Here is a 10,799-nt window from a genome sequence, read left to right as displayed (position 1 = left end):
GAATTAATTGTCAAGAAAGACAAGTTTCGTTTTTTTTGTTTTGTTTTTTTTTTATAAATTTTTTTTTTCTTTCTCTTTCTTTTCTTTAGTTTTAATAAAATTCTCCCACCCACCGTCTATTTAACGGTCTAAATGTCTCACAACTAATCGGTAAATCATTACTTCTTCTTTAAATTATTCTTACGATAGCTACTATTCGTTACAAAATTAGAATGGCATCGTTGTACTGCCTCTCTCTCTCTCTCTCTCTCTCTCTCTCTCTCTCTCTCTCTCTCTCTCTCTCCCTCTCTCTCCCTCTCTCTCTCATATCAGTGACAACATATGCGCGACTGTTCTTAATGCCCCAATACAACAACGTATCAACCCGTTTAAACAAATACATATTTCATTTTCACTTTTTTTTCTTTGGGGGTGACAAAAAAAATCAACAATACTTTGCAATATTAAGAGAAAAAAAAATCTTTACAGAATACGTAACCAACGAAAAGCACCCTGACAACTGAACAGCGCCTAAAAAAAAAGTCTGAGCGAAGCAAATAGGAACCAATAAATAGTTCTTTCATCAGACCTAGTTTCATCAATTTTACTTTCGTTATTCATTTCATTCCTAACCATCCATTCAGTCTCTTCTCTTGCAATCACTGAAAGTATGTTGTTATTTTTAATTTGTTTTAACTGGGATACAAAACTTGCGACACTTCTAGCTCCTCCTCATCTCGATTCCCATTCTTCCTTCACTTTTCGGAATATATCCACCAGATTTGGTACTTCCACTTCTTACAAAGCATTTCCACAGTACTCTTCTTTCCTCATCCGTCCACGTTTTTGTCTTTTTTTTACATTTCCTGTTACAACTCCCTTCGTGTCTTGGGACCCTCTCTGGCAATTCTCACTCCTCCTATATCCAGCCACATCCTCAGAATTTCGAACAGTTGTGTGATGACGACAGGACCCACCCTGTTGACCAGTGGGACACCTACCTGACGTGAGACTATGTTCTATCCTCATTCACGTCGTTATTTTCAACATTTTGATTTGACATTCTCCCATAAACGGGGCTAGTGAATTTAAGGTTACACCACCACCGATAGTTTTATCGAGACATTATCTCTAGAAGGGTTCTCCACCAAGGTCAAAGATCCCCTCCCGACCTTTTTCCTCCACAACCACCACTATTCCCATTACCACCAACAACAACAATAGAAATAAAATCTACAATGATAATGGCAACACTAATATCGGTAGCAATAATATTAACAGCAAAAACAACAATAGCAATGACAGCAAAAAACAACACCTACCATTACGGCTACAGTAATAATAAAAACATACCACCACTACTACCACCACCACCACCCCTACCACCACTACGACTACTAGTAATAATAATATTAGTGATAATAGTAATAACCAATAAAGTAAATTTTGTTTTTCTAAATAATAATAATGATGATAATGATAATAATAATAATAATGATAATAATAATGATAATGATAATAATGATAATAATAATAATGATAATAATAATAATGATAATGATAATAATAATAATAATAATAATAATAATAATAATAAGTAGAACAATAATAATAATAATAACATTAATAATAATAATAATAATAATAATAATAATAATAATAACAACAATAATAATTTCAGTTATAAACGCTTCTTTTTTTTTTTTTTTTTTTTCTCCCTCTGCTATTTTTTAAAACTTCGCCGCTGATGTTGCTGACGACCGGAAAAATGTACACAAAGACAGAAACATAAAACATCCGAACATGTGTAAGACGATTCCTTGTTTAACCATGAATTTCACGTTCAAATTAAAATTTTGGTTAGAAACTCTTACTTGTTTCGTTTGCTATTTTTCTAAACTCCGCCGCTGTTGACACTTTTGGCCGGAAAAAATGTACACAAAGACAGAAACATAAAACATCCGAACATGTGTAGTAGTAGTAGTAGTAGTAGTAGTAGTAGTAGTAATAATAATAATAATAATAATAATAATAATAATAATAATAATAATACAAACAACAACAATAACAATAATAATAATAATAATAATAATAATTAATTAATTCAATGATATTATCGGTAGTTCGAGGAAGTAATTTTTCTTCGAGTTCTATCGAATTCATTAATATGGACTTTAGGGGCTTTTTTGTTTTCTTCATAATGTTCCCGAAAAAATTAATTTTTCTTTTTGTATCACATTTTTTATTGTTACAATTTACGATGCTTTATTTTCATAAAAAAAAGCTAAAATAAATTCATGCATTTTTTTTTTTACTAGCGAAAACCATAACTTTAGTAAAGGTGTTTTTTTTTTAAACAAAATAAAACATTTCCACTAAGATTTAAATAAAAAAAAAATAATTTGTTCATCATATTCCGTGATCATTATTGGATAAATACTTAAAAATTCATTAAAATTGGTTAATTTCCTGATTTTTTGGTGAATTTTTAAGTAAAGGAAAGGGTCAAAATGTTTATACATTTTGAACATCGGCATTTTTTCCCCTTTAGTTCGAGTTTGATGAGTGTCCTCGTCCGTGTTGTCTCGTTTTATTTTCACTTTTCACGGCATATCGACCACCTTTATTTTATTTAATAACGTAGCTCCTGTGACTGCCTTCCACCCAAATCTAAAATGTACACGACTTCTGATGTAATAGATAGATAGATAGATAGATAGATAGATAGATAGACAACCAGATATATATATATATATATATATATATATATATATATATATATATATATATATATATATATATATATATATATATATATATAGATTAGGCACCGGGGGGGGGGGGTAGGTCAGTACTTTTTAACGGACCGTCTTTTTAAAAATCTACAAAAATTCAGGTAATTATCCGATCAATACGAAATTTTCAGCGATTATTAGGAGAAGAATGAACTTTATAACAGTGTACTTATTTTTCATAAACGATATTTATATATATATTTTTTTTTGCTTACAACCCCCCCCCCTTGTTTTGAAGTGGGAACAAATATGCTTAAAATAATCATCTGAAACTGAACAAAACATATTGTGTTGTTGTGAGGGACAGAATTATAGATTAAAAAAAAAAACAAAAAAAAAAATTGTTTGCATACTTTATTTTGACGTCTGAATATCAGAACTTCGATTGTGTTTAATTATCCCGCTTTTGAGTTTTGAAGTGTGAAATTCGGTGAATATGTTAAGTAAAATAATTAATTTAAGTTAAGCAAAACAAAAAAAAATTTTTTTTAATATTTATACGAAAAAAGCCATTTTAAAATTTTTGATAAATAAATCAACAATTTTTTTTTAGCGAGCCGAATAATGCATGACCATTATTAAACAGGGCATGCTTTGAATAATCGATACAAAAAAAAATTCGATAAATGTTGTGCCCTTTGTGTTAAAAATAGCATCATTTTTTTCGATCCCGTTTGAAAACGTTTGCCGCCTTTCGACTACAGTGGACCTAACGCGCTGAAATAATTTTTTTTTATTCTGCTTTAAATTGCCCCCCCCCCATTTTGGGGAGTCTGGCCCCCACACACGTACACATTAAAAACCAAACTCATACAAATGGTCACCCATCTGGTACTGGCCAGCCTCAGCTTAATAATACATTGAAATTTTCGTCACTGAAAAACAAGTTTTTTGGGCCTGTTTGGTCTTCCATAGTTTTCTTCTTATAATCCGCAAACGTAAACAGAGTCGATCTCGACTCTACATGGACGCGAAATATCTGGTTACCTATATGAATAAGTGGAATTATTTGAAATTCAGGTACTCATCCTAAATCTTAGTTAGACAATAAATAAATAAATTAATTATTTCAAAAACCTTTTTTTTTTAAATATTTAAGTACGTTTTTTGTGCAAGACAAAAAATGTCAATTGTTAACTTTTTGGGAAAATTTAACATTTAAAATTTAATTAAAAATAGTAGAAAAAGTTTTACATTATTCTGTTTTCTATATGATAAAATTCAGGGTTTTATCTTTCTGGAAAAAAAAAGTTACTCAGAAATAATGGATTTTAATAAATGTAATTTAGTTTTAAAAAACAACAACAACTTGATTTTGCGGCCATTCTATCTATCTATCTATCTATCTATCTATCTATCTATCTATCTATATTATAGATAGATAGATAGATAGATAGATAGATAGATAGATAACACTTTACTGTAAACTTTTTGGATTTGGTGGCTAAATGCGTCAAATGTTGAACTATGTATTTTAATAAACAGGCAATTCAGAATCTTAACTCATTGGTCCAAGGACTGTAACTTTATGTTACTTAAGTAGAAAAACAAAGTAAAAAAATACAATATCGTTGCATTTTACATTTTCTATTATTAATGTTATAAAACTTTCTTACATTAAATAAAGTTGTCTTAAAAACATCTGACGCTCGCTGATATAAAGTTGACAGGTTGTTTTTTTTTAACTGTCATTTTAATCAAAAACAATATTACGTACTTAATTGGCATGTCAAAAATATTATTATATTAAAAATCTATGAAAATTCACCGAGTAAAACAAATGCAATTGTATTTTAGTAAAAAAAAAAAAAAAAAAAAAAGTCTATCTCTATCGGTTACGCATGTTAGACGCCATTACGATGTAATATAAAATATGCTTCCTGGGTTATGTCCCATCTTTCTGTCCTCTTCATGATCTACTTTTTAAAACAATACGAAAAATGTAATTTTCTCCGATTTCCCATGATAATTAATTTTATTTTAACTATAAATAACTTTCTACTCGATGAATTTTCGTAATTTTTAGATATATTACTATTTTCGACATGGAGATTACATAAGTATTTAATTTTATCTTTTTTGTTTGTTTTTTTTTTGTTTTTTGTTGTTGTTGTTTTTTTGTTTTTTTTTGCTTTAAATTTCATATTTTTTAAATCGATTTGTCGCCTCAATAAGCGCCAACGTCATTTTTTTCCTAATAATTTATAGGAAAAATTGACTTACCTCCCTTAGACCATTGAGATAAGGTCCTGAATTGCTAATTAATAATAACTAGTAAATAACGAATAAAAGTAATAAAAGAAAGTTTGTACATCTCTTTATTATTAAAATTAAAAAAAAAAAAATTTTTTTAATTAAAAAAAAAAAGACGCCAATGAATGAATTAATTATCAGTATTAGAGATTCGCTTTTATTTAAAAAAAAAAATCTTGAGTTATCTCCCTTTTATCAGTTTGTACAGAACCGGTGTCCTAACTCATGTAAGGGAGATAATAAAGTTATAATTTCAAATTTCCAAGAATTAAATACTGTTGCCACATCTGGGCAGGATAAGCTGCTAGAAGCAGCTTATCCTGCCTTGACAGAGTTCAAAATAGACTTCGTAGCCTAGTGGGGGATGCCCTTTTCTCTTCCCTGCAACCATCTTTCTCACAGAAGAGACGTTGCGAGCCTGTTTCTCCTTTATCATTATTTTCATGCCAAGTGCTCGTCTGAGTTCCAATCTATGATTCCCACTCGCCAAACTTTCACTAAAAACACTCGTCTAGCTGAAACCACTATCAATAATTTCCCCCCATTCTTTATCTGTGCCTAAACCATAACGTAGTCCATGAACAGAGCTTTTTTCTTAGAACTGCACACCTGTGGAACTCTGTTCTGTTTTCCTGCTTTCCAACTGACTACAATATAATCGTCTTCAAGTCCAATGTAAACAAGTTCTTGATAAGCCATCCCCTTAAGTAATCCAATTTATCAAATTTTTACTACTAACGATTACTATGATATTTTTTCTTTGACCACTATACACCCATTTACCCTTATCCTCGAGTGGCAGCCGGCTTAGATTAGTGATGACTCCTTGCGAAAAAAAAAGAAGTTATTGTTTGCGAAAATGCTGACGTTGAATTTGTGTACTGATTTATGGTGGCGAAATGTGACGTCACAGATTTACGTTAGAGAGCAAATACTGTCCTTGTAATTCTCGTTCAGTAACTAAAATTACTTTAAAAAGAATCCCTTCTACAAAAAAAATATCAAATCAAACAACGCTTATTTTGTCAATTTTAACTACAAGGAGGGGGGGGGGGAAGGCGACTCCATCTAATTATTGAAGTTTGCCAATATCTGACGAGAATATTTTTACTATTTTGAATAAGTTTTTGTATAAATAGTTTTTACGGGGTCAAAAATGGTGCAAAATCGAAAAACTCGTTATACAAATAAAACACTTATCTTAGTTTAATTTGAATTTATAATTTTCAGTCAGTTCATATGCGGGTCACATTGGTACAGTAGTAACGTCACCAACTTTGAATGCAACAAGTTTTTCTTTTGGTTTCGATTCTAGCTGATGGCATCTAAATACGTTGGGATGTGTCTAACTGATGACCCCAAATGAGGGCGAAACTCGAATATACATATATATATATATATATATATATATATATACATATATATATATATATATACATATATATATATGTGTGTGTGTGTGTGTGTGTGTGTGTGTGTGTGTGTGTGTGTGTGTGTGTTGAAAAGCACTTTACTGTAATTCTTATTATATATATATATATATATATATATTGAAAAGCACAGAATTTCGGTAAAACGACTTCTTTTTGAGTTTTTCCAATTTACGTATTAATCTTTTTGAAGTATTGTCGATTATTTGTGTGTCCGATCTATATCTTACGTGTTGTTGCATTGTTTCAGTTGGCGCTTTCTTCTGAAACCTCGGCCGCCTTCAGGCTGTTTGTTTGCTGGGTTTAGAAACATGTAGCTATTTGGGGAGACGCGATCACGTGTTTAAGGCGTATCCAATTGGATGTATGTACAACATTAAAACAGGTTTATCAAAATTACAATAGAATAAAATTTACAATTTAAAATCTACATTATTTTTTTCTTTTTCGTTCCCGCATGCTTATCGTTAATTACATACAGAGACACTTTAAAATATTACGACTGAATTCAATTTTACGATCAAACAAATACACCTGTTAGGCTTATAGTTAATGGTAAACATTTCCCTTTAAGACTAGCGAGGGTACACAGCGTTGCCCGGGTGTGTTGAGGTTGAGGTGTAATATGGACCCGAAGGGGGATGGGGGAATTAAAAAGTGTTTTTTAAAAAAGTGGTATAGTAGAGGCGTTCACCGGCATTGCTTGGGTCGAGCAAGGAATCTCGGGGGTGGGATTAAAAAAAAATTGGTAATAACGGGGCAACAGTAGGCAGAGTTTGGGCGGAGAGAGAAAAAAAAGTGGTAGTAGGCACGCAAGCTCGAACCCATAACGCGAAGGAGGAAAAAGAAAAGAAAAAAAACTAGATGTGTTTGCCGATATCTCCATCGTCCGACCGGAAGTTCGGAACGTTGAAATTAAGCGAAGTCAACCGATACTTGCAAAAATAGCGATGCAAAGAAAAAAAAAAAAAAAAAAAAAAAAAAAAACGACCCCTCCTTGTAAAAAACTGCCCAGTTCAGGGTTTTTGGCCAATATTTCGATATTTGTCGTCGGAAGGGTCGTGCTTTAAAACGATGCTGATCGCGTGAGGATCTGTCGCATGTGTCGAAGGTTTTTACGAGATTGCTATAGCGAGCAAAAGCTAAAGGGGAAATAATTTAAATAAAAGAAATAAGAGTTATTGCCCTTAGATAGAATAGAGCGGTTACAAAGCGAGAAGGGACAAGATGGTGGCGCGTGGCGCGCATATCATACTGTAAATATAAATTTGCGTTCTGATCATAATAAATAATATCTAACCAAAATACAAACATTTTACCCTATATATATATATATATATATATATATATATATATATATATATATATATATATATATATATATATATATATATATGTAATTTCCTCTCTATAGTTAATTGTTTTATAAATGGTCTCAACCTTCATTTTTCATTGTAACCCAGCTACCTCACTATATAAGCTTTAAGACATCAAGATGCATAAATCCTAAAATTAACTAATAATAATTATAATACGTTGACATAAGATTAAATAAAATAAATTAATTGCAATTAATTCCTTTTTATTTTCTGTTTACTTTGACATCCCCACGAAGGCAGAGTCAGACACCAGGGTCGTTTTTTTTTTTTTTGCGTGGAGAAAGGAACAAAAAATATTGTCTCAGTCGTGAAGGATTTCTCGTCCACTGACTAAGAACAAAAACTTTACGTGCAGCATCAGAATGTACTACACTTTGTTTTGGACCCGAAGACCCCCCCTTATGTTACTATGGGATAAATTCATCTCTATAATTGTTTTAAGCCTAATTTCTCATTGTAACCCAACTACCTGAATATCAAGATGCATAAATCGTAAAACTAACTATAACTAATGATATTTCAACATAAAATTAAATTAAATAAAGAAAGACGCCAGTATTTCTTTATTTCTTGTAGAGTACAAAATAGGCTTCGTAACTTAGTGGGGGATGCCCTTTTCTCTTCCCTGGAACCTCTTTCCCACAGAAGGGACATTGCGAGCCTGTCTTTGTTTTATCGTTATTTCCACGGCAAGTGCTCGTCTGAACTCCAATCTCTGCCCCCCTCACCAATCTTCCTCGATAAGCACCCGTCTAGCTGAAACCACTGTCAATAACTTTCCCCACTCTTTAACTGTGCCTAAATCAAAATGTAGATTCCATGAACAATGCTTCTTTCTTAGAACTGCACGCCCGTGGAACTCTGTTCCGCTTGCCTGTTTCTCAGCTGACTACAACTTGGTTGTCTTCAAGTCCAACATAAACAAATTCTCGATGAACCACGCCCTTAAGTAATCCAATCTATCAAATTTCCATTAATAACGACTACTAGGATATTATCCAATTGATTACTATACACTCATTAACCCTTATCCTCGAGTGACCTCAGGGCCTTGATAAGTGGTGACTTCCGTGTAAAAAAAGAAAAAAATATATTAACTGTATATATTAACAATATCCCTTGTAATATATTAACTGTATATCCATTATATTAAGCTTAATAAAAGGTATAGTTACAAATTTTATAAATGGATATATTTATTTAAAAAAATATAATTTATCATTATTTTAATTTGAATTGGACTATTTTATTTTTCTTATTTTTTTATTTACCATGGTAGTCACCACTTATCAAGGCCCGGAAGCCACTCGGGGATAAGGGTTATTGCGTGTACAGTAATCAATGGGATAATATCGTAGTAATCGTTAGTAATGGAGATCTGATAAAGTGTCTTACTTAAGGGGCGGTTCATCAGGAATTTGTTTGTGTTGGACTTGAAGACATCCAAGTTGTAGTCAGGTGAGAAACATGCAAACGGAAGAGAGTTCCACGGCCATGCACTTCTAAGAAATAATCTGAAGAGTGGGGAAAATTATTAACACTGGTTTCAGCTAGACGGGTGTTTTTCGTGAAAGATTGGCGAGGGGGACCAGAGATTGGAGCTCAGACGAGCACTTGCCGTTTATACTGAGAACGACTATAAAATATCTATAAAGTAGATATGTCTATTATTATATGAAACTTAAAATATTAGATTTCTCATAATAGATTTTAATGAAACATTATTTTTACTTCAGACTAAGTCTTCATCAACAAATTTAACCAGGATTATCTTTAACAATTTAAGACATCCAGTGACAAATAGACTTTAATTCCGAAACGAACTATAGACACTTGAAAAGGCATTGTTTCCTTCCACCTCCGTCTGTCATAGTTGACATTTAATTGGCAGATTCACTCAGATAACACACGTGGGCGTTCTGACATAATTTAAGTAAATTTTCGCAAAATAGTTTTTTAGAACTACTGACTATGGACTAAATGGTTGTTGGTTCGATCCCTGGCTTGGGAAGGGTGCGAGACAGTCTGTCTGTGAATGATTTACACACACGTATTTTTGAATTCCTTGTCGAATAATACATTGGTGTAATCTCTAATTTACGCGGTTTATATTTAATTCATTATATATATATATATATATATATATATATATATATATATATATATATATATATATATATATATATATATATATATGACTTTATTACGCCGCCTGACGAGGTCTTTTAGTCTTTACCAACCAATTGTCTGAAACATTAGCATGTTTAGTGTAACGACTATATAATATTTGTCTATATAAATAAATTGATCAGAAACCTGGACTACCTACAGAAGGCACGAAAAAACGTTGAATCACTTCCACCTGAGATGTCTCCGAAATCTCTTCCATATCAGATGGCAAGACAAAGTCCCTGATACAGAGGTCCTGAAAAGTACTAATCTTCCCAGCATAACTACTACCATTCGAAAGACCCAACTGAGATGGGCAGGTCACGTCTCCCGCAGGCCAGATGAAAGAATCCCAAAACAACTGTATGGTGAGTTGTGCCAAGGCAAGTAGTTCATGTCTAGACGATTTTTTTTTTTGGTCTCTTCTTTCTATTTTTAAATTTAGTTTTCATTTTCATTTAAATAACTGACCTTGAATAAGTACAGAGATATATTGTCGGCTGACTATGTCATTTAAGACTGAAATAGTATATTTATTGTAGCGACTTATGGTAATTTGTTTTCCTAAATTGAATAAAATAATATATATATATATAAGTGAACGTGTCTGTCTGTCTGTTTGTCTGTGTGTCTGTCTACATTTTCCTTCGCAATAACTCTGTCAATTTTCAGTCTACAGACTCGAAATTTGATATACAGTGTACTGAGATTTAGGAAAATCTATGTGATCGGTTTTCGGCCAGAAATTTGTCTGTTAAGGGGTCAAAGTTCAACGATTTAACCTTTGAGAACTC

The sequence above is a fragment of the Euprymna scolopes genome, chromosome 45 (genome assembly GCF_053919585.1).
Source record: "Euprymna scolopes isolate OS-2025 chromosome 45, ASM5391958v1, whole genome shotgun sequence".
Taxonomy (NCBI): domain Eukaryota; kingdom Metazoa; phylum Mollusca; class Cephalopoda; order Sepiida; family Sepiolidae; genus Euprymna; species Euprymna scolopes.
Note: the sequence above shows the minus strand (reverse complement) of the source record.